Raw genomic sequence first — 26155 nt, 5'->3', positions numbered from 1 at the left:
ATTTATTTTTAATTTATTGAGACATGAACGTAAAGAAAAGTCCAAAAGTCTTAACATATGTGTATTTCTAGTAAACAAGGAATATGTTCAACAAGAACTACTTTGCAATTAGCTCATTTTTCAGTATTTCTTTACTTTTTCCAGGATTAAAAACAGTGCATGAAACCTCATTTACCATATGTATTACCTCAGAAAAGTAAAATCAGCTTGTATTACTCTGGTAATTACTAACATGAGGCAGGAAAATTTTATAAAATAGAATAAATAATATATGTGCATTTCTATACACTTGAGATTAAACCAACATACCACAAGATGGCAGATGAAGGCAGCTAAAGTGGCAATTTGCAGAAGTCAGAAAAAACAACCTCTTTTTTAAAGTTTCCTTAACTTTGTATTATACGTTTTAGAAGCCATCTTACCAAGAGACATTCATGTTTGCCTGTTAATATTCTTAAGTAATCCTGAGCCCCCAGAACTACAGCCCCTCACATTCAATGTTGACTTCAGACACGGTTTTTATAACTAAAAATATTCATTGAAATCAGTAAGAATTTTCCCTATTCATCCTCCTAGCTGTAACCCCAGAAAAGACAGTTGAGTTCTCTGCCACCATCTGTGCACTGAGCACAGATAATTCCACTTCTTTACCTGATGAGAATTTGAAACTCTACCTCAGCTTCCTCAGAAGTATAATCAACCACTGGTTTAGGATTATGTGAAATCAATGCAGTTTCTCCATTTCTACTTATTAACTTTTATCACTCTGCATTGTTAAATTCATACATTAAGCCAGAGTCTGAGCAGGATATCACAGAACGTTAGGAGTTAGAAGGGATCTGAAAGACCATCTAGTCCAACACCCCTGCCAGAGCAGGATCACCTAGACTAAATTGCACAGGAACACATCCAGGTGGGTTTCGAATGGCTCCAGAGAATGAGACCCCACAGCCTCTCTGGGCAGCCTGTGCCAGTGCTCTGTCACCCTCACAGACATCCCATAGTTTTAGCTAGTGTATGAAAAGTAGGAATATAGAGGGGAAAAAAAAAGAGTTCTAGTTACTAATTTAATAAGTACCTGATGTAAATTCACTTCAGCTGGGCTACTGTTTGGTACTCTGAAATTCTGCATCTCAGATCAGCGTTTTAAAGAAATTTTGTGCAGGAAAGTCCATGGAGTAACAGACAGTTTGTAAACTTCCCTGGGCTGCTCATCTGTTCTGGCATGGAAGCAATCCTGGGCAGGCTCCAAATTAGACCTTGAAGTGCTAACACATTTTACACAAAATCAGAGCAGTCTCAGTAATTTAGGACCATTCAACAGGATACATTAGCTGAGGTGGAAGTTTACAGAACTCCTTTTATAAATACAATCTCGTGTGATTTACCAAAAGTCACATACAGATGCTGCAGCACGTAAGCACAGGACTTGAATTCATTGTTTTTCCTTAATCTTTCCTACCTGACACTTGATGACTACCCGAGTATCTTACTGAAACCATGCTCTGGATCTTTCAAGCTATGGAAAAAAGTAACCTTCTGTTGCATCTAGATCATTCAATCTGCACAATCCAAGGCAGCCCCAACTGCCTAGCTTACTTAATGAGAAGCACCCAGACCTCGTTCTCCTGTTTTGAAATTCATGCCTGGAATCTTTGATGGAAAAATAAACAGGACTGAATCATAAGAAAGGTGAACACTGATGAATCATATCTGCGGAAACCGTATCACAGAATCACAAGGTTGGAAAAGACCTTTGAAGATCACAAGTCCAACCATTCCTGTCCTATGCTAAACCATATCCCTAAGTACCTCATCAACCCTTTTTTTTGAACACATCCTGGGAAGATGATTCAACTCCCTCCCTGGGCAGCCTGTTCCAGGCCCTGACAACTCTTTCAGTAAAAAGGTTTTTTCTAATATACAATGTAAACCTGCCCTGGCACAGCTTCATGCCATTTCCCCTTGTCCTATCTCCTGTCACCTGGCTGAAGAGACCATTGCCCACGTCTCTACAACCTCCCTTCAGGTAGCTGTAGGTGGTGATAAGGTCTCCCCTCAGCCTCCTCTTCTCCAGGCTAAACAGCCCCAGCTCCCTCAGCCGCTCTTTGTAGGATTTGCCCTCCAGCCCCTTCACCAGCCTGGTTGTCGTTCTCTGGACTCGCTCCAGGACCTCAATGTCCTTCTTATGGTGGGGACCCCAGAACTGGACACAGTACTCAAGGTGTGGCCTCACCAATGCCGAGTACAGGGGCACAATTACCTCCCTAGACCTACTGGTCACACTGGTTTTGATACAAGCGAGGATGCCATTGGCCTTCTTGGCCACCTGTGCACCCTGCTGGCTCATGTTCAGTCTGCAGTCAACCAACACCTTCAGGTCCTTCTCTGCCTGACAGCTCTCCAGACAGTATCCCCCAAGCCTGTAGCACTGCATGGGGTTGTTATGTCCCATGTGCAGCACTCTACACTTGGCCATGTTAAACTTCATCCCGTTGGTCTCAGCCCATCAGTCCAGTCTGTTCAGATCCCTCTGAAGAGCCTCCCTATCACACAGAAGATGTCACATGCATTTATTCCCTGGCTTTGCAACAGGCACACACAGGACAGTTTTTACATGGGCAGTGTGTCCTAAGAACCTCGATTTATTTTTTCCCTGATTATCTAATTGTACATAGAGAATTTCTATTTTTCATTTGCTAATTGCTGACATATATTGTAAAAGAAGTTTCTAAAACATAAACACTTGAAAAATCCCAATAAACCCTTAGGAATTAACATTAATATCAATAAAATTTTGCAAAACCTTTTGCTTCAGGAGCCAGGACATCTCCTATGTTTCTCTACAGATAGCCATATGTTTACACGATCAATAATTCTATGTAGACAGATACAAACAATAATATAACAAATTTAAGACTGCCATTTAGGGTGGTGAGTCATTTCAAAAGCCAGAAAAACAGCCCAGCTTTCTCAGCAGTAAAGCATAGCTGATAAGGTGTGCAGGTCAGAAACAGATAATCTGGGAAAGATTTTTACCTGCATTCAAATACTTTAGAGAGATGCAGGCAGCTGGGTCTGACTTAGTCATGAAAGGAAAGATGCAGTCTAGTCCTCTTCAGTCAAATAGATGCCACAGAAAAATACATGCCTGCAGAGCAGGCAATATCAAAACCAGAAATAAACACGGACTGAGTGCAGAACATTAATACCATTGACAAAATCATACAGAGAGCGCTGAGGTTACGCCTAACAAGGTAACTGCCATCCATATTTTTTTTCGGCTGTGTAGAAGTTGCTGTGACATAAATTTATGTATCAGAAAACACCCAAATAGAGCATTAAGCAAGGCCCAGGTGTATAACCAATCAGCAGTGTACATGCTTAGCACAATTAAATATTACAACTCTTACATGACATGCGGCAGTTTTCTTATTGGCTGTCTTTCCAAGCTGAGCATTTGGTTTGGGGGAAAAAAAGATACGGCTCCTGGAAAAGCAGATTCTGAAAACAGGCTCTTGTCCAACTCTTTTCAGATAATGGGTGAGAAAAGGAGGCTTGGGGTCCCCAGAATAACAACAGTGATGGGACACTACTTGCTGGTGACACCAGATGGCCCTTGGGAAAGGAGTGCCAAATGAGCAACTACACATAGCATGAATTTTCTTTTTTGCCCTGATTTAAGCCAGCTCTAGATTCATAATCTAATGTTAAAGCTCAAGCATGACAATGACACGACAGGCTATCTTTAAATTAGGACAGTCTTTCCCGCAGTAGCCCAGGGAATAGGAGGGTTAAAAATGAAATTTCTGCACTTCCCCCCTGGCCCCAGACAAACTCCTATAGAAAGATCCTCAGAGTTATCTCCTATTGACAGAGAAGGAAACCTGGCAACCACTTGGGTTTCAGAGCCCATTTTTCTCCTTATTTCCAAAAGATGTAATAATTTCATGTTTTTGATTAAATATTGATTTTTTTCAAAGCAAGGATCATAGCTTTCATAGCATTCTAAAGGCAAAAATGCAACTACATTAAAACAAAGACAATCGAGACTGTAGAAAAAGGCAGTGATAAACAAAAGAAAGCATTGTCATCTGAACACAATGGAGGCAGCAGAGAAAAAGGATCAAAACTATTACTCCATCCTGTAGATGTGTTTTCTTGTGTTATTTGCATGAATAAGTTTGTGCTCCATGAAGATTAATTTACTGCACATCTAGATTAATTTATATGTAAATGCAATAGAATTTCTTTTACTTGCCAACATCTTGAATGGAGAGGAAGCATCTGATTTTGCATTTGTTTCAACTCATTTGTAAATGTAATGTAATGGGCTGTTTCCTATTAAAAAGAATCCTGCAAAAAGAGACTTTTCCTTAACTTTCCATAACATTCTCAACATCTTAAAGCAAACAAACATAAACAAAGGCAAAAGAAAAAGCCTTGCAACATCAAAAAGCTCATTTTAGAAGACATATGGACAATGCTTATTGATGCAACCATGAATAGCTAAAGTATTTTTGTCACTTCATCAGATCAATAGATTACTTTTTGAAGGATACTTCATAAACTGAAAGATTACTGCTTAAAATTCTAGGGCATTTTCAGTGAGACTTCAAATTTTTCCTACTGCTTCCAAAGCCAAAGCTGCAGCCAATTGCAAAAAAGTAAGAATTTCCCCCAGCATGCCCAAAACTCAAGTAAACTAGCCTAAAAAAATATTATTCAGGAAGTCTTAAGAATTTGTCTTAAGGAAAGAACACAAAGCCTCCACTCATTAAGCACTTTCTTATATCATGGTAAAACACAAGAATGCTTCAAATACTGACCAATACAGCAATTTTTAGGTTGGGCAGAATGTTACTAGTTCAAACAGGAATGAAAAATATAGCAAAATAGCAACAGACTGGAGGTAAATAGCTGCAAAAGGCAGAAAAGTGAGAAATAAAAAAATTAATTTTTTTCTTGAAAATTGATGTGAAATCACAGCCTGAAGCTTTTCATCCCAAATTAAGACAAAACAGTAACATGGGGGACGAAAGAGAGGAAGGAAGAATTAGGGAAAGAAAGAAGGGGAAGGAGGAGGTAGTACCAACCCAATAATGTTGAAGAACAAAACCATGATTGAAATCTCAAATGTCATTTCATGTTGAAATGTCAAAATTTGACAAGAAGTCTTATTTGTCATAACTTGAATTTATCTATTCATGTGTTTCTAGTTAAGTTTTCACACAGCTTTAGAAGCTGATACAAAAATGTAAGTTCACAAAAAATACCTTTTCTCATTCAATTTTGTCTCTAGAAGTTTTTAATAAAAAGGAATATACAACAGTTTTCTATGTGAAATATTGCAGAAAACCTGGTTTTTCTCACTGATGGGTTCACAAAAAAACCTAATTGCTCCCATAAAGTTTTAAGAGAGGAAAATTTATTGCTTGCAGCACTTAAATGATGACAACAGATGTAGTTCTCATTATGAACACAATTTTAGGAACAATCATATTGTTATTGTTGAATAGCTTTTTCTGAATGACTCCAACTATAACACATTCTCTCATCCTATGTGTATCCATGTCTAGGACCAGTGCCACTCATTGAATTAAATTTCTAAACTACTAAGAATTTTATTGATCACTAACAAAGAAAGAATTGAAGACACAGAGGCAAGAAGAGCAGCTTCTATATACTACACCAATGTTCAAAGGCTGAATAAGGAAAACGTCAGTCTGTTGCTGAATGTAGCAGGTGATTTAGGAACAGTAGACACAATTTGGGATATTATGACCTGCATAGGTGCACAACCTGGTCAGTAAAATAATGTGGCTGTTCAATCAGGCTCAGAGGAGGGTGGTTAATGGCTCTTACTCTACCTGGAGATCAGCAAGAAGTGTAGTACCCCAGAGATCTGCCCTAGGAGGAAGTAATGTACTGCACTGCTGTCACATGGGTAGGTGATACCCATCTGCAGGAAGAAGCACATACTTAAATAAAGGGATGTCATGCAGAGGGAGTGAGAAAGACTGGGGGAACAAGCCAACAGGACATAAAACTCTGCAAGGATGAAATACACTGATGGAAAGAACAGAGAAAAAGGGGGTAATAGACTAGAGATGCTTGGACAACTGCAGTGTGTTTACAGGACATTAAGGAAAGACCCCATAGGTGTCAATCACTGACACTAGGGCCCAAATGCTCTGATGTCTGGACACAATTACTAATACCCCTCTGGTATCACAGATAACCTGTGAAGCCACCTGTTGATCAGAGGAGGAAGCATGTGCAAGAACTGTCTACCCAAAAAAAAAACCAGTCCTACCATCTGCAATAGCATCATCCACCAAACTTTAAAGGAACTGGTTTCTATAGATATGTCTATTACGTAGTTAATGTATTAACATAGGATCAATGCCAAAGTACTAAATAAAACACAGTAGGCAATCAGTACTTTTGTCACTGTTACATGTGCTATTAAATACTTCAAAGTAAGAGGGCCCACTTAATAAACACAGGCTTTAGGTGTGCAATGACAGGATGAACAAAATTCACATATGGGTTGAGGCTCCAGACCAGGTGATCCTATTAATTAGCGGTCAAGAAACCAGCAATATGAGCAATACCAGACTCCCTGAGCTATAGAGATCCCAATACATGAGGAATTAAATGCTGAAAATAAATGAAGTTTATTTACTGAAAGATGCTGTAAAATCAAAGTAGGAAACAGGAGTTGACAAGCTACTGCTTAGACTGCCTTCAGAGGGGAAGCTGGCACATGCAAACAGCCTGGCCTCTCCAGTCAGTCCGCAGAAGTAATGACCTTGAAAATAGGTCATTACACATGTTCAGTAGCATCAATTGCCCTGTGTCTGTACTGATGCTGGACTGCAGCTAATACAGTATGAAAAAGGCTCAAATACTAGATTCGTGGTAACATGCAGCAGAGAAGAGCTTTCTGAGCAGCAGAACTAATGGAAAACAATACAACAACTGCTCAGAAGAGACCTAGTTATTAATAAGTTGTGTTAATGCACATATTCCAAACACCAAAGTAACTCAAGAAGAGAAGCACACCAATAAGGCTGATGAGCTAGCCTGACTTATCAGCACAGACTTGGGATGGAGCATAAAGGAAAAGGGTTTTTTTTTAGCCAGGTGGGCCCAGGAAGTTGCAGGGCAGTCTGGAAGTAGTTAGACATCCTATTAGGGCATCAAAAGCAACTTAAGCTTGCCTTAGAATGACATACACAAGCAGTACAGACAGCGCTATAGGTATGAAACAATACAACACTGTCAGAAAGAGCAAGCAGAGCTGGGAACAGGGATGATAACACAGACAGCAGGGCAGGGCCCCATCCCGCGGTACCTGAATGATGCAAGCCAAGGTAGAGCCAGGGATGATAGCCAGGTTCAACCAAGTACCCAGAGGATCAAGCAAGTTCATAGCAGTAAAGTGGGAGTCAATCTGAGGGTCACTTTCAAGAGCAGGTCTGGCCTCAGTGTTCACTCAGCAAGTCCATGTAACAAGACAGGCCTGAGGTCAAGTTAGGAAGACACTCCACGGGCCAAGGTCCTGGTGCAGCTAGGACTGAGCATGAAGCAGAATTCTGCCACAGCTGAGCTTAAACAGGACTCCTGGCCTCTTAGGCAAAGCATGTGGGTGGGAAGCCTAAAGTGAAGCTGGTTAGAGCTATTAATGAAACTGAGATTAGGAAGGTGGGAGTAGAGGTGTTGGACTGAACTTGAGGCTTGGGAAGAAGGAGGAAAGCTGGTTTCTAATTGTTGTTTTTTTTTTTTCTTGTGAGTTAGCAGGGCTTCACTGTTGAAATTTTTGCAAAAGCTATGCTCAGATATTTTTGGGCTACTGTGGATAAAGTCACTTGGCTGGGCAGGTTAGGTACTTTCCAACAGACAAAAAAAAGGAACAAAAAAATAGAATTATAGTCTGTCAGAATAAGGAAATGCAAGTTAAGCTTCCCCAAAAGCACAAACTTTATGTATATTAGGGAAGAAATCATAAAGAGTTTTAAATGGCTCTCTAAGATCCTATTACAGTCCTATCAAGTATATAAGCATCCAGATCACAATTGATACTCATAGCCAGAGTAAAGTATTTTAATTAAATCTTCATTTAGTATAGGCTTAGTGAGGTCACTGAAAGTACTGCCATACCTATGGCAAACAGACACAAATTTACCCAACAGTTCACCTGCAATCATTAAAAAAAAACAACCCAAACCCAAAAAACCGAAGCCCACAGGTATTTATGTCCCTCTTTTGCCAGTAATGTATGTCAAAGCGGTGAGGAGCCTTGTGCATTTCTTATGTGGAACAGGTCACTGGAGAGTAGACTCAGGTGGTAGAAGGAGCCTGTTCATTTATACAAATGTTGCACAAAAAAACATATAAATGAGACTTGATTTCAAAGAACTTCATCTTATTCCCTTTCTCCATAATGAAGTAAATAAAATATAAAAAAGAATGCTAAAAGCAATAAATTATGTAAATAGTGGTGTCATTTTACTTCACTGACATTTTCTGAATCAGCTTATAATTAGATTTGTCACTTTCACATCTAAGTCTTCACTCCCACATATTTCAATTGGGTTTTTTTAGAAAAAAAACCCCACACGTTAGAATCCAGTGTCTCACACCCATCTTTTTAGCTTGTCCTTGTACTTTTTCTTTAACAAAGAAAAGAAACAAAAGTCACACTAGCATCCTACATGATATTATGTTACATTTTAACCAAAACTTTTAATCTGTATTTTACATATAATAGTATTATAGAAAAATAAAAATTAAGGTTACATATCTGCAGAATCTTTGTGGGCAAGATCACACACAAAATAGTCTTCAGCATAAATTTAGGTTCCAAAAACTACATTAGCTTTAGTAAACATTCCTGTGCACTCATTATAGTTTGGCTTCCTCTAAAAAAGCAAAAACAAACAAAAAAACCAGAATAAGAAAAAAAACCCCAATACCTAAACAACCAGATCTTAATGGATCATAATCCTAAATCTATTAGGTTCTACTGCTGGGATTCAATTAAAAATGTATTGAGAGGAATGAACATACTTTTTCCACCTCCTGTGGCAACACAATTATATGACTGGCATTTTATGAGAAATCATCCAGTGATAACATGTTTTAGCAAGGGAGCTTGGAGAACATAGGTACAGACGACAGGAATTTCTTTTAGAAACCATGATTCTCAATGTTTTGATGATTACTTTAAAAAAAATCTTTAAAAAATAAATCCCTTTGATATTCTTCTCAGCTATCAGCAATGTAGGAACTACACACTTTAAGCAGTCACAAAGCATTTTTTCCTGCCTACATTACCCTTACATTAACAACTGTCAGATTGTAACTGTGAGGTCATCTATAAGCTCATATAGCCTTTCATATTATCCTTCCTCCCCCTCTCCAAAGGACCATCTACTATTCAACATTATCTCCAACCAGTATTGGTCTGTCTAAGGGAAAACAACTTACAGTGATGTATATTCTAAAACCTCACGAAGCAGTTAAGTGTCAGTATATCTACATTGTTGCCTTTAGAAAATTCAGTTTATGTCTAATGTGAATCATCCCTAATTTCACTAGTCCTTGTACGTGGGTAGAGAGAACCTGTTTTATTTCCATTTTCTGCCTGCTGGCAGCGATTTTTAATGCATTCAAAAAACGTCACTAAATTCAGCTCCCCATTCATAACCGTGCCCTCTCTTCCATCCTGCTGCCTGGGCTTCTCTATCTATCCCCAGTTATTTAATATTTGGTAATGATGCCATATTTTCTAGACTTCTGCTTATTCTCTCTGATCTCCCTGGGACTCTTTACAATTGATCCATATCTTCCTCAAAGTGTGGTGCCTAAAATCAGCACAGTATTCCATCTGAGGCTCTAACTTTGCTTGGCAGTGTAGAAGTATTTCACAAATGCTGCAGAATTTTGCAAAATAAACAGACTTTTCACACACTCACAATGCACATGCATGTACTGTGCAGAATACCCTCCAAGCGTACTGCATCTCAAGGGCATGACTTTACAACTGTTGGAAGTGAGAGACCTTTACTTAGTCAAGTTTATTTCCAGGTTTTGGTTTTTTTTTTTTAATTAAAATCTGCAATTACTTTACTTCTAAATGAGGCTGAGCCAATGTACTTGTATTATTCTGTCAAGTAAATACCTTCTTACAGACAAAACGCCCCTCAGCCTGTTTTCCTCAGACTTGCAAAAAGCACACATGAGCACAGACAAAGCGTGAAAAGTCTCAGCATAGAGACATGCACATTTTTCATGTTGTGATCAAATAAACACGTCAGGCTACAATGAAGATCTTTATACAACTTTAACTCCAGAAGCTCTTCTACTTGAGATTTCTTCGCAAATTGCAGTTTCGCAGCCTTGACTGACTTTTTGTTTAACTCTGCATTGTATTGCCTGACGCTGGGGTATCTCCTCCTCCCTGTCAGAAGCACAGCTTTCCCCTGGCTTTGTATTCAACCCTCAGTCTGATACCACTGTTGTTCTGACATCTCAGACACATCAATGCCACCTGAAACAATTAAAGTGTTTCTGCGCTCCTGCAGCAGGAATTTGCCTTTATGGCAATGGACTGAAGAGGGGTGGCACACACTGATGGACACGGTGTGTGATCCATGGGTGATTTATGCGCTGTTGTTAAAACACAGCACTTGCATTTAAGCACGTTAACTCAAGTGACCTTGTATTTCAGAAGCTGTCGACTTTACAAAATTGCCGGGCCCATTAGGTGCACCAGAGCACCTTTCTTAAGAGAGGTAAGTGGGTGTTGAATGCAGCTGCTACACAACCCACTGCTTCTTTTTTTTTTTTTTAATTTATTTTTTAATTAAATATGTGAAGGAAGGAAAAAAAAAAAAAAGAGAAGCCATCCATTATTCTGCTCTATTGTCCATGACAACAACCCCTGTTTAAAAAAAAAAACACAAATGCAACTCAATGTTACAGAATGGACACTATTCTGGTAAGCAGGGCCTGATAGAACAGGGAGTAATGGTTTTAAAGTACAAGATCATAGATTTGGATAGGATAGAAGGAAGAAATGTTTTATGATAAGGCTGCTGAGGCACTGGAACAGGTTGCCCAGAGATGTGGCAGATGCCTTTTCCCTAGAAACGTTCAAGGTCAGGCTGGACAGGGATCTGCACAACCTGATGTAGGTGAAGATGTCCCTGCTTATTGCATGGTGGTTGGACTAGATGACCTTTAAAGATCCTTTCCAACCCAAACCATTCTGTGATTCTATTATTATTGATTTGACACTATATAATCCTTGTTATTATCCTGGCAAGCATTAATGCAACTAGCTGGGAAGAGATGGCACCTAGTTCAACCTTCCCTTTAAAGCCATAGGTAAAACCCATAGAACTATACAATCACTGTACATGAAAGAAAAAGGAAAAAAAAAAGAAAAAAAATCCCCACGACACCAGCATGTTTTAGGAAGGTCAGTCAAGCACTGCTAAGTCATGTGGTAGAAAAGCAAGTATGGTCTGCTTGAAATCAATTGCACAACTGGGTGCTAATGATGCAGTCAGTCTTCTGCAGATTATATTCATTCACAGTCAATGACTCCAAGCCTGCTTGCCCTAAAGGAACATTCTCAATCCTGAACATTTTTTGCAGATCAGTCTGCATCAAAAATTACTGAAAAAACTGTGTAGTGCTGCTCTGATGTACCATCGACCTCAGCATGGAACTGCACATCACCACAGTCCAGAGTCAGAGCAAGAAAACCAATACGAGTATTGCAGTATTTATTTTTCAGTAACCGTGTTGTTAACATTTTAAACACCTTTATTTTGTTGAACTACTCCTTTCCTGACCAGTTAGCCATATTAATGTTAATATTCAGTAACAATGCACATGTTATTTTATTGAAATAGTCACATCTTATTTAATTATTCCAAGCATTATGACAGCTTTGATCCGTCAGCCCCTAGAAAAGACAGAACTTTAAAATTTATTGAGTTTCGTATTCAGCCTTTTCTATGTCACTCCCTGTGGTTAAAGAAACTTCAGTGCTCCATTGAGAGTTTCCTTTCCAATTTCAGTCACTACACTTACTTTATAGCAGAACGCCTTAATGCAGTGCTCGCAGGCACTGGAGAGGCTATTCAAACACAATAAAAATGAAAAAGCACAAATGCTGCGGCGGAAACACTTGACAATATCTCCCCAAATAACATTTTATTGTAATGTACAGAAACACTCCAGTACTACGTCAATGACTGTCGTTTCCAATATGCTACCTAGCATCAGTGCTGTCAATTCTAGTGACTCTGTCAAGTGTTTCCAGGAGCATCATGTCCTGGAGCAAAGGCATGGAGGAAACACAAAATGTGTGAGCCAAGCAATTCTTAAAGTTCAAAGGAGGGAGGGAGAGAGGAAGAAGGGAAGGGAAGGGAAGGGAAGGGAAGGGAAGGGAAGGGAAGGGAAGGGAAGGGAAGGGAAGGGAAGGGAAGGGAAGGGAAGGGAAGGGAAGGGAAGGGAAGGGAAGGGAAGGGAAGGGAAGGGAAGGGAAGGGAAGGGAAGGGAAGGGAAGGGAAGGGAAGGGAAGGGAAGGGAAGGGAAGGGAAGGGAAGGGAAGGGAAGGGAAGGGAAGGGAAGGGAAGGGAAGGGAAGGGAAGGGAAGGGAAGGGAAGGGAAGGGAAGGGAAGGGAAGGGAAGGGAAGGGAAGGGAAGGGAAGGGAAGGGAAGGGAAGGGAAGGGAAGGGAAGGGAAGGGAAGGGAAGGGAAGGGAAGGGAAGGGAAGGGAAGGGAAGGGAAGGGAAGGGAGAATACTCCATATGAATATTTAATGATTATTTTAATGTATATTTTTATAATTTGTTATTTAAGAAATATTTTTCTACTATCCACACAAATTACATTTGTTTGGTTTTATTATTTGATTTCTCCACAAATCTTGATTTTTTTTTTTTTTTTTACTGAGAATAAATATAAGATTAATTTCAGAAAACTACATCCTATCAAACTTCCCATTTTTTCCAGAAATACTAACAATCCTAGTAACAGAATAAAGCAGTTCAAACAGTACTTTACATATTTTTAGGTAACTAGAAACTCCAAATGAGTTTTTAGATGTCCTCACTGTTATATGCATATCAGACAAGAGACAGTAACAGTCTCTAGAATTAGAGATTCATTTTGTATAAAAGTGGTAGCTGAGCAACAGATTTACACATCCAGTATTTAAATCAAAGTCCCTGGCCCCTAACAGCATGTAATTTGCTGTATACACATTAAAATCTAATTTAAACAGTCTTTAAAGATAGGTGAGATTGTCCACATGGTTAGCTTGAAAACTAAAACACATACTGTGGGGAGCAACTGATCTCTGACCTTTTTTTAAATGAATACCTCTCTGCCAAACACTGCTACACAACCTTTATTGTGACTGATTTAATAGTATGAACCGCTTTCAAAATGTATTATGTTCTTTCAAAATGTTTTCCCAACTCATGCATCATTGATCTTAAATTTGCAGTTCATCGGTTTATGTTTTAAACTGTCACTTTCAATGAACACAACACACAAACAGAAGGGACTTCCTTACCTTATAACCCCCCAGCCATGGGCAGAGACACCTTCCACTAGACCACACTGCCCAAAGCCCAATCCAACCTGGCCTCAGACACTGCCAGGGATGGGGCAGACACAGCTTCTTTGTGCAACCTGTGCCAGGGCCTCACCTACCTCCTTATAAACAATCTAAATCCATCCTCTTTCAACTGAACACCATTACCCCTTGTTACATCACTTTATTTCCTTGGAAACAGTCCCTCCCCAACTTTCTTGTAAGGTCTCGTTAGGTACTGGAAGGTTGCTATAACGTCTCTCCAAAGCCTCCTCTGCCATTTCCTCCTGGAAATTTTACCTAGTCTTCCTTTCATCATTGGCATATCATCAGAAACAAATGCAAGTTAGACATATACTGCATATGATACAGAAAAAGACCCACCAAAATATTATACAAAGAAGAAATCAAGTGTCCTTGGAATATCCGAAAGACAATAGAAAATAAATAGAGGAATTCCTTTTCTACCACTATAAATACAGGAGAGTTTTCTGCAAACCAGGGAATTTTCCCTAGAAAAAGCTTTATAAGCAAGACTACTTGTGAGTCTAAGTAGAAATGTGGCAACTGATGTTTTATTGAAATTTTGTTGGGTCACATCTCTCCAGAAAGCTGGCCTTGTTTAAAGAATTTAATTCCAAACATTTATTCCAAGCTTACTTAAAAGAAATACTTACAGGCATCTACAAAGCAACACCTCTGAGGCATGTAGTCTAATTATTACATGGCATGGTTGATAGCTCAAACGTCTAAATTCCCCGTTTTATATTAAGTAGCAGAAGCTTAGAAACACACTTAAGTACTTCTCCAAATTAGGACCTTTTTTGTCCAGATAATCAGCAAGTGATAGTAGTCTTGGGTAAAACATGAAATATTATCATGTTCCTGTGATTACAGGCAGAGTACAAGAAATTAACTCAAAGTCTTTAATGCAATTTATTTCTCAGAATTACTTTGTGAAGATTAGTTCCCACTTACAAATTCTCATTGCTTATCTACTGTACTTTGTTTTTTAAATCTGATTTTAAAAGGTGAAATTACATTTTATTCATTACAGAGCCATTGGTTTTAATTTTAAAAACATTAATACTACAGCTAACTAGTTGCATTAGGAGAAACTCCCAGCCTTCTGAGTAGTCATTTTGAACCACACATTTCCGTGATCCACTGAGCTAACACACCGTAACTATCTGGCCTCTCTTCACACAAAATCAATGTGATGTAGCATTGTATTAATAGGGCAGGACATGAGTTAAGATGTTATTTTATAGCAGTTATTTGTTAATATCATCAGATAAATCTCTATTTCCGCTGTTGCAAAGAGCTTGTTTGTGTCAGCATTGTGTGCTTTTTTTTTTTATTGAACCATATTATCTCACCTGAATAAAATGCTACAGTGTTTGGGCCATTTTCTCATTATCCTGAAAACAGCTGTTAAAGAGTATCTCTTTCTTTGGTTTTTGAGGAGTTGCTCTCCAAGTTGCCTGGCTCTATGTCTTGTCCCCTTCACTGAATGGAAGGAACCAACATCTCTAAACTATGTTTCTACCCAGTCTGCCTACTCATTTGATCCTGGTTTCTGTTCATGCAGACAGCAAGATTAGTAACACTATTTTTTTCAGACCCTGATAGAAAGCATCAATAATTTAGGATTTGCCAGGTTACTCAGATGTAATTCACTGCAATGTTTAATGACTTTTTTTATAAGATCACAGTAGGTTAGCTATTCAGCAATATATCAGGCACACAATCATTTTAATTAATTTACAGTGAATCTTAACAAAATAACTATATGCAACAAAGTAAGTAGCGAATAGAATTTTTTACAAATGTTTAAAATGTAATCTATGTTGTATAACTCTCTGTTATCTGATATATTCATGTATTTTACATAAAGACACCAATGAAAAAGCTCCTATTGGCCCTAGGCCTATTGTAGCAAGCTATTGCTTAATGTCAGTTAGGAGTAATAAATTTATTTTCTACCTCCCATATCTAAAATAAATTAACTCCTTAATGATGTTTATCAGTTTTCATAGGAAAATATCAGCATAAGTTTTATAGAGAAATCTAACTGGCTAACAGAACCATGACTAATTTCTCCATTTATCTGCTTCAAAAAAAACCACATGCAGGGCAAATCCTTGTTGTTATTTGCACTTACATGTGATAGCAAAGTATTTAGAATCCTTTCTGAGCAAGGCAAGTCATCCTTTATTTCCAGATGGCTACTTACACAGAAAATATAAGTTAATGTGTCAGAGTCATAATTTACTAAGCAAGATTACAATTCATCCTGTAGTCACATGAGATTGCCAATCAGGCATGCAGCATGGACAAATTCATGCTTAGTTGCTTTCTAGAGTGATTAAGGAAATTGGCTAAAAATATATACCAAATCTCTAGAGAATCAGGAAAATAATTTAAGCCTTGTGTATTCTATCTGGTGGGACAGTGTTATTTGTTCCTCAGATTCTTAACAGCAGAAGATAAAAAAAAACCAAAAAATTGTCAATATGATAACATTCAACATTAACTTAATAAATATTGTCTCTACTGGTGAGAGAAGGTTATACATTGATCTTTTCCTTCACTGTCAAAGAATAGTTCTTCCTCTAACTTAAAAGTGTGAGAAAAAAACTGTTTCAGGGAAATAAAGTATACAGCAGAGACTCATTTGCAACCAGTTCTTTTAGGTGCTAGTTCATAAATGCCTGCTGTAGTTTTACACGGCTGAGGTCTGGAGGGGGCTGCAGGGGTGGCTTCTGCAAGAAGCAGCCAGAAGCTCTCTGCAGGCCCCACAGAGCAAACACCAGCCAGCTGAAGGCCGGAGTCATTGCTGACCAAGGCCAAGCCCAGCAGTGACATTCACAGCACCTCTGGGAATCACATTTAGGAGGAAAAAACTGCAAGCAGCTGCTTTTTGCCCCCAGAGAAGAGAGTGAGAAGGTGTAAGAAACTGTACAGGCACCAAGGCCAGTGAAGAGGGGTGGGGAGGAGGCACTCCAGGTGCCAGAAAGAAAGATGCCTCTGCAGCTTGTGGAGAAACCCATGATGGAGCAGGTGTCCCCCTGCAGCCCACTGAAGAGGATGGGAAGCAGAGGCTCCACACTGGAGCAGGTGGAGACATATGGAAAACATTGTGAACCATGGAGCAAACCTCTGACAGCACTTGCAGCCTGTGGAGAGAGATACAGAGAGTGAGAGAGAGAGATCGAGATTGATCCATGACGGAGCAGGTTTGCTGGTGGGGAGGCTTGTGACTCCATGGAGGACCAGACTGTATCAGTCTGGGCTTGAGAGACTGAGAGACACTCTATGATTTATGACTGCACCCCAGAGAAGTGACCCACGCTGGAGCAGTGGGTGAAGAGCTGAAGCCCCATGAGAAAGGACTCTCTGGAGAAGTTCATGGAGGATTGTCTCCCATGGGTGGGACCCCACACTTTGGATGTTCTTTTTTTTTTTAAATATGAAAAGAGGAGCCTGCCTTTCAGCTGAAATGGCTCTGAAGTGTCTATAGGAAGCATAAGAAAGAACAGGAAATCCAGCTCACTATAGAGTCAGTGAAAAATCATAGCATCAAAATAGCACACGCTTTTACCAGGGGAAAAAACTAAACCCCAGTAATTATCCAGGAGCTTCCCTGAAAATTTGTACTGCACATTGTCACTTCATGGAGTGTAGAACTAAGTGAAGCCTGGGGAGATTTTGATTCCTATTCATGTATGTGCAATGTTTCCAGGTTCTTCCTTCCATTTCTCTGTGACTTCCAGACCTTGATGAACTTCTCTGTTGCTCAAAATGACACCCCCCCCCCACCCCCCCACCCCCCCCCCACTGTGGCTGGGCAAGCAGCAGCCACCTCTGGGGCTAAATTCCATACCAGTACTGGACAAGTTTTAGCCACCTGCATGGCCATTTATCTGTTAGACTTGCACTGATGGTACAGATCCTTCCTTTTCTTTCCATCTGCTATTTTTAGAAACCCTGAAGGAACTCAGGTAATTGGGACTACTATTCTTCTATCAAGTTCCTTTGAAATTAGCCCAGGAGATTCAAAATTTATAGGGAGAAGAAGTTATATTATTATATGATTTCTCTAATCACCACTTTCTTAAGGCATAGTCTAAATAACATTTTCTTCCATCGATGAGCTTGCATGCTCCACAACTGCCTAAAAAGTACAGTGTCTCAGCTTTCTTGTTAGTATGCCACTATTCCTCATAAAACCAGACACAAAAGTTTGAATTGCGAGGGCTCAGAGTTCATTTTAGTTTCGCATTCAAAGATTAATTAAACCTCGTCACTGAATCTTCAGAAAGGGAAGATGAAGATAGTCTTCTGCATATTTAAAACCTCCAGTGAGGGCAGGCACGAGTATAGATTTTTCCCTGTTTTACTAGACTAATTCCTAAAGGATAATTACTAATATTACATCTACCACTGTGTGCACTGACAATCTACTTTTAAAAGAGCTATGTGAGCATTTCTTTGCCTAAAGAGAAAGCAGCAAGTTTTAAAATTAGCAGCATACTCTACTGAGACTCAAGTGACAGATTCAAACCTTGAGAATGTCGTGCAGTGGTGAGCTCGGTAGTTAGACTGTGACAGCTCGAGATGCTTCCACTGGCAGAAAGTGAAACAGGGCAGCCTCCTGTCAGAGCAGGAAAGAAAAAATTTGTCCTAAGAGTCACAAGGGAACCAAAGTAACAAAGTAGCAATAGGAACACTGCAAGACTAATAAAAATCTGATTTTGGGAAAGAACTAGTGTGGCGGAAGAGACGTAATACATGTATAGCAACAGGAATGCCACAATATCTATGCAAGTGTGAAAGAAATCCACAGAAGAAATTATCTTTCTGATCTGTTTTAAAAAATGGTTGAAAAGAAGAATGCATCCACTTATTTCCTACAGTGTTATTCTGTCCTGGTGTTTGCATGGCCTTTGCAACTCAGTAAGCTTACTGCTCAAACGCCACGGCCACAGAAAGGCCGCTCTTTCTTCTGTTGCCCGACGCTTTACTACCGTTATTTGAGTTATGGGGCTGCTAAATTGGGAGACCTCCAACCCTACCAGGTAACCACCGAAAGAGTCCAAACAATTTTTCACTGCTAGTAACAGCAACAAAAAGCCCATCCCTTAAAATGTCTTTCATGCTACCATCCTCAGACCTGTTTTGTCTTTTATATAGCAGGGTGGGTCTTCACAAAACAAAAGAGATCTCTGGTCTGAGTCAGATGCGGTGAACTCATATGCATACAATATACCAATCTTGACTAAATCTAAGTGGTCAGGCCCATATTTCTCTAAATGCTGCATTTCAATATAGGTCCTTAGCACTTTTCTGTGACAATAGTGGATCCACATCTACACTATATAATGGCACTAAAAATCTTTGTCATTTCCGCGGATCTCAGAGAAGTTCTACACAGAGCAGAGTAGAAAACTGCACAACCACTAAATAATGAAAATATAACTACTTGGTGAATGCAAATAAGAATCTTCCTGAGAAAAGACACTCGAATTACTGTTTCCACACACACTGCAGAGAAAAAATGTTTTCAGATTATAATGCGCTTCACAGATATATTCTGACACTATGGTACATGAGTACGCAGACACGAACCAATTCATTTTTGTCACCTCTGTTTAAGTTGCCCATAATTCCTGTGCAATTTACTTCAGGTTTTGATAGCAGGTCTTTTATATTATTCTTATTTTTTTTGCATTAGTCCTTTCAGAAGAGGTCTTAGAGTAATCAGGAAAAAAAAATGTTTTAATGTTTATTTTGACAATAGCAATGTAATTACTTTAATGACATGGTTATTTACTTTCTGAAAATTACATGAAAATTGTATTGGAGGAATCATAAAAAGACCTCCTTGCATCTACCAAGTACCATGTAATTACGAAATAATTGCTTATTTCTTTATTCCGTAAACTAATTTACAAAGATTTTCTTACCTCTCCTTTTCTTTTAATTAAAAGGTATGTCATAAAAAGGCTACATATGCAGATCCATTGAAAACAGGCTTATCTGTATGTAAACTGAAAGCAGCAGTCACTAGTAACATTTCATATTTATAAAACGACTCACTACTAAGAGGGACTGTAAGTCCTTGCTAGCTATGCATAAACCAATACATCACCGATGACATCCAGCCACTTCTGAACAGTCTGGGCATTAGTTGATGCATTGAAAAGTGTGCACAGTTAGAGAAACGAGAGAGTTATGGCCAAGGACTGTGGGACAACTCAGTGAGAGGTCCCATTAAACACTATGGGACCTTTTGCATCTGCAAAAGAATTTGATTTTCAAGGTCTGGCAATAAAGTGCACTGTATGAATTCCTGAGAGCAGTGGTGGCGGCTGTTCACAATTTCAGCAGTGCCTGCTTGAGACATTCAGAGAACTCAAAATAGCTTTCCAGACATTGAGACAAGTGAAGCATAGAATAATAGAGTAAGGATGAAAAATGTGCTGAACTTTGTGTCGATCTAAATGGATCAATCTGTCAGGCTGTGGAGACAAGAAGAAAGCTTCAGTCATTGCTGGTTTTAGAGAACAGGGAGTAAATGATACCTCCTATGCCCAAGTCTAGCACTGTCAGGATGAGAAGTTCTAGAGACAGTAACAAAGTAAAATCCAGAGGGAGGGTGAAAAATTATTTTCTATTGTTGTATTTGAATAAAGGGAGGCGTTTTTAATAGAAACTAGGATTTGACAGCCATTCAAAACTTTCAAGAGGAGGACACTAATTTAAATGTCTAAGTACAAGCATTTACACTAAAAATCTTGGTATTAACTCAAAAGCATCAGTACTTTTAAGACATGCCTCTCTGTGCAGGCCACTCTCAAACATTTTCATGTTATTTAAAAAAATAAGGTTCATGACAGGTCTGGCAGTTATATTTAAGCTTGTTTCAGCACAGAAGGTAAGTCCTGCCCTCCAGGTTTGTATTTCCAGAACACTGCAGGAGCCACCCTCAACTTGGGCAATTTTAACATTTAAATGTACTTAATTGACGAATCATATTCTGCACTGTTCACCTCTGTTCACTGAATAATCACCTTCAAGACATCCATCAGCAAGAGTTACTCTCATCTCTTTGAAGACTACAGGTTCACCAAATCCAGTGTACCAACACAAGAAAATCTGTCCCTCCAGCCAGTGGTAAGGTGACCTTCTAATCCATCTCCTGATACCTCACAATATACTTCCATAGCTTACTCTGTATTTATTCTGGCACACTTATCAAAGCCCTCTGTAAAGGAATTTAATTTATTAAAAGGACAGAAAGTTAAGGGAGCCTCAAAACAGAAAAGAACTACTGCCATTAAAATTAGTTAGAAACCATCCTCAGAAACCAGGTCTACTGACTAATTCCTTTTTTTTTTTGTCCTTTCCTTTTTCTTTCTTCTATTAAATAATAAGCTTCTTGCATTATGGTAAATGCTTTGGGCAAGCTACTAAAGGCAGACACGATAGACTGAGGCACCTGGCTCTAAGACAGGCTTCCTTAAACTCAAGTTTGATGACTAAGCTTACTGCCACTGAGAGGGGAGGACATGCACCCTCCTACTTTCTTGTTTCCTTTTACTTTGTTTCGTATCTCCTGCAAGACACAACAACAAACCAGTGTCCTCAAAGACTAATATAGCAGAAAGTAGACAGCCAGCTGAGTGATCCAACAAGTTCCAGAGTAGCACAATGAAGGGGTAGGACTGAATGCCCAGGAGTAGAAAAAAGATAGCGAAAGACTATGGAACCAAGCTATTAGAAGGGCTAGCATAATTCAGTAACTGCAAAATCTGAGAATGGTTCACAAACAAAGCCAAGACCATTCTGTGCACCTCCACACTAGCCAGGCACAAATCAGCTGCACTCCAAAAGCTGTATTTTATCCTCCCACCAGTGATTTTCAGCTCCCTCACAGCATAGCTTCAACTGACAATTATACTGTTTTCCTTTAAGAGCTGTCTTGCATTATGTAGCTTGAAATACATGCAGAAAGTACTTACCTGACAAACACAATGCTAGGTAGACCTCTGAATACCTCTGACTAGGATATATAACATTCACAGAATATTAAGCAGGAAGGATGCCTACGCCACCCCATTGATAAAGTTGAAGATAACACAGACTGAATAAAAAAAAAGGTCCAACAAACTTAGATGCCTGCCTTAAATACATGCTCTAAAAACAGTTAATTCAATGCCATGGGGTTTTATTTGTTAGAGACAGCTGACTAAAAAAATAATTTATAAAAAAAGCAAAAGCACTAGTATTCTTAAATTAGTTTCCTCCTGTCCTTCTTGTCTGAATTTGTAAATCTGTTGAGCTTTGTGCTGAAGCCAGTGGTGTGCATGCTGCTAGTTCACTTACAGGATTGGGCCTCTTAAACAACTTCACACCTCCTATTACAAAGTAGTAAAATCTTAAGTACTTTAAGACCTTCTACTGATCATGCCCAGAACCATCTCCACTAAGGCCACGATATTTTAAAACCTGTTTTCTATCCAAAGTGCTTTCAGATTAATAGGGAAAACAAGGCTTTCCATACTGTCTCACATGACATCCTGACAGCAAAGCTGAGAGAGCATGGGACAGATGAGTGGACAGTGAGGTGGGCTGAGAATTGGCTGTCGGACCGAGCCCAGAGGGTGGTGATCAGTGGAGCAGAGTCTGACTGGAGACCTGTGACTAACAGTGTTCCCCAGGGCTCGATGTTGGGTCCAGTCCTGTTTAATATCTTCATTGACGACCTTGATGAGGGAACAGCACCCACCCTCAGCAAGTACACCGATGATACAAAGCTGGGAGGAGTGGCCAACACGCAGGAACACTGCGCTGCCATCCAGCAAGACCTGGACAGGCTGGAGAACTGGGCAGGGAGAAACCAGATGAGGTTTAATAAAAGTGTAAAGTCTTGCACCTGGGTAGGAATAACTGCTTGAATCAGTACAGGCTGGGGGTTGACCTGCTGGAAAGGAGCTCTGCGGAGAAGGACCTGGGGGTCCTGGTAGATGACAGTTTGGCCATGAGCCAGCGGTGTGCACTGGTGGCTAAGAGGGCCAATGGGATCCTGGGATGCATCAGGAGGAGTGTGGCCAGCAGGTCGAAGGAGGTGATCCTCCCCCTCTACTCTGCCCTGGTCAGACCCCACCTGGAGTATTGTGTCCAGTTCTGGGCTCCCTGGTATAAAAAAGACAGGGATCTCCTGCAGAGAGTCCAGAGGAGGGCTACAAAGATGATTAAAGGAGTGGAGCATCTCCCCTGTGAGGAAAGGCTGAGTGAGCTGGGGCTGTTCAGCCGCGAGAAAAGAAGACTGAGAGGGGACCTTATTAATGTTTATAAATATCTTTAAGTGTGGGGCACAAGGGGAAACGGCCAGCCCCTTTTCAGTGGTCTGTGGGGACAGGACAAGGGGCAATGGCTGCAAGTTGGAGCACAGGAAGTACCGCACCAACATGTGGAAGAACTTCTTCACAGTGAGGGTGACAGAGCCCTGGGACAGGCTGCCCAGGGAGGTGGTGGAGTCTCCTTCTCTGGAGATATTCAAGACCCGTCTGGATGCCTATCTGAGTGATATGTCCTAGGGAGCTGCTTTGGCAGGGGGGTTGGACCCGATGATCTCTTGAGGTCCCTTCCAACCCCTACAATTCTGTGATTCTGTGATATGCACTGAAGTATTTTGTCATTTGTACTTAAATTGGACTTAAGATACTTATGTCTTTTCTTCTTAATTCGAAATCTAACTTTGCAAGTTAGTTTTCATTTAGTGACTACAGTCATCAATTCTCCAGATGACTTGTTAGAAGCTTTTAAGAAAAAAAATGTACTTAAAAGTAACAAGATTAAAAGGGTTAGCCTAGTAACAGCTCATGCTTGTTTACAGATCTTCTGCAACAGTATTTTTTGTGTGTATGTATGTGTTTATCAGGAAGGCAATTACTGATTCATGTGACGGGAGCTTTTAGAAGACTGATAAATTATACCAGGTTTAAATTTTAAACCAAGAATTTACTGTATGAATACACCTCATGCTGATGTTTATTTCTTACACGTTATCAACACATATTCACTCCCTGTACAAAATTGTTTATCTATAAAACCTAGATTATAAATTAGCTGCGAGGATACAAATACCATGGATTTGATGCTTTATAGTTAACCTAGAGCCTCAGATGCAGAGGCTGAGGTGATGAAACTTCAAGAGCTCTTAAACAAGACAAATCTTAACTAAAGCAGGTTTGTCTTCTTTCTTCTCTGTCCTCATGCACAATGTTTTTATGCTACTTACCTATACATCTCCCAGGTCTGCCTCCAATGCTGCTTATCTTGTTTATACTTTTGACAACCATTCCTCTTTTGCATTCAGCAAAATATTCTTCCCATTTCACTTGGGTTTATCTTATTCTTTATGTTGTGAATTTTCACTTGTTTGCTGCATTTTACTTGAGTTCAAGTAAGTGCAACTACGTAAATTTGTCCCATCCAAGGCCATGTTGCTCACATTTATACAGAATACTGATACACTGGCACACTTATGTCATTGTACCAGACACTATAAGCTCTTGGCTTTGTTCCCCAGATTATTTATGGGATACCTTACACTAATTCTGATTGAGATTCCAATTTGTGAGAGGCAAAAATTCCTATTAAACTACCCTCTCTGACATGTACAGTACGGAGCTGGCTCAATTATCATGGGCTTTTCCTTCTTATATCCCAGTCAAGTTCATCATTAGCTAAAAACTCGTTTTTTTGAGAAGCAATCAAGAAGTAGCCCTTCCCTTATTATAATGTTATACCCCAAATAGCAAATATAACATTTTGTGCAAGTGACAGACAAGTACAGGTGTTTATCCATCTGTAAAAGTTTGAATTTCATTGGAGGCTGAGCATTCAAAATTTCATTGTGAGCCATGTGGACAAAAATTTGGACTAGTGGTATGATATAGGCATATTGGTAAGCTTATTCCTATAGCATAAAATGAGATATAAATCCAAATAATGGAAGTCCTTTGAATTAAAACTATCTTTGCTTGCTGGGAAAGTTAATGCCTAAATTCTGAAGAGAAATAGGCACTGGGGTGAGAAATGGGGTAGTAAAAAACGAAATGCAAAAAGAGGAGTTTGGTTTCTTTTCAAAGTGGGTTTAAAAGCAATTCTGAGTTGACTTTCTGTATGTATTAGTCACTGTGAATTAACGATTAAGAAAATCAGAACAGTACTTTTGCTCCCTCCCCTGTTCAGTTAGTAGAGAGAAATTAAATTCTTAACAAATGTATGAAAAGTTAATACACAGGCTTATAAAATGCAAAGTTAGTTAAAAAAAAAAACAAAACCAAAAAAACACCCACATGATTTGTTAGAGTAAAGGGAGAATTTATCTGAGAAATAATTTCATGTTGCATCCAAACAATCATTTTCATTTCTCCAGATGGCAAAAACCTCAAAGCTTAGGAAATTTGCTACTTGGTTACAAGGTAAAAAAAACCCCTTAAAGTCTATTTGAGATTACTCCCATAAAAATATATCCCTCATAATAAAGACATCGCTTTTAGAGGTTTTATTTTAAAATATATTCATAGAAGAAGACTCTCTAAGAAAGTGCAGGGTCACACTTGTCAAAGAAACTAATGAGAACAAAGATTGTAGACATAGTCATTCCGATATGATCGAAACAGGAAGAAGATGAAATAACGCAAGAGAAGAAGCATAATCCAAGAGGTCTTCTTGGCAGCTGAGTCATAAGATTTCAGGCAGATTCCATGGAGATGTGTTTCAAAGGCAGCTGTCTCCATGATTCCCTAGGGATAAGAACCTTCTCCTCCAAGGAACGTGTCTTTTCCAACTAAGGAACTGAGAAGCAAGCCTATGGATGAAAATCAAGCCTCACCTATGGAGTGGAAAGTTCAAAATGCTCAGTAACAATGGCCAGACTCCTGCACCTTGCAAGAAAAGGTATTCTTGATATGCTGCAGAACAGCAGTGGAACTAATGGCAGAGCAAATCCAAAGAAGCTAAATAGGATTTCATAAGCGATAAAGCTTTTAATTAAGTTCTACTAAAGCTCTTTCCCTTAGTGGAGTTTGCAATACCTATATTTATCAAATCTTCCCTCATTTAAAAATTAATTTTAGAACCCTCAGTGTAGCAGTAACATCCCAAAATGAATAAAATAAGATTTAAAATATTAAGATCTATTATTACATTCATGAGTACTGGCAAAGTACTGATAAAGCACTATAAACAGTGAACTTGAGATATTTTTAATTTTCAGTAGTTTAATGGTCAAGATGCATATAGACCCACCGGTACAGAGTTAAATTCTATATTTAAAAAATAATTTCCACTTCACTGTTAATCTCTGATTTTACATTCTTGAGAATGTCAAAAGAGGAAATGTTGACTACTACAGTCGATGCAATATTTAGGCACATGGTATTAAACACGTACCTCTGAGAGACCAAGATCTTGACTGGAACAGTCTTTTAGTGTAGATACTAACTCCTGCAC

The sequence above is a fragment of the Gallinula chloropus genome (assembly GCF_964237585.1).
Source record: "Gallinula chloropus genome assembly, chromosome: 2".
NCBI lineage: Eukaryota > Metazoa > Chordata > Aves > Gruiformes > Rallidae > Gallinula > Gallinula chloropus.
Note: the sequence above shows the minus strand (reverse complement) of the source record.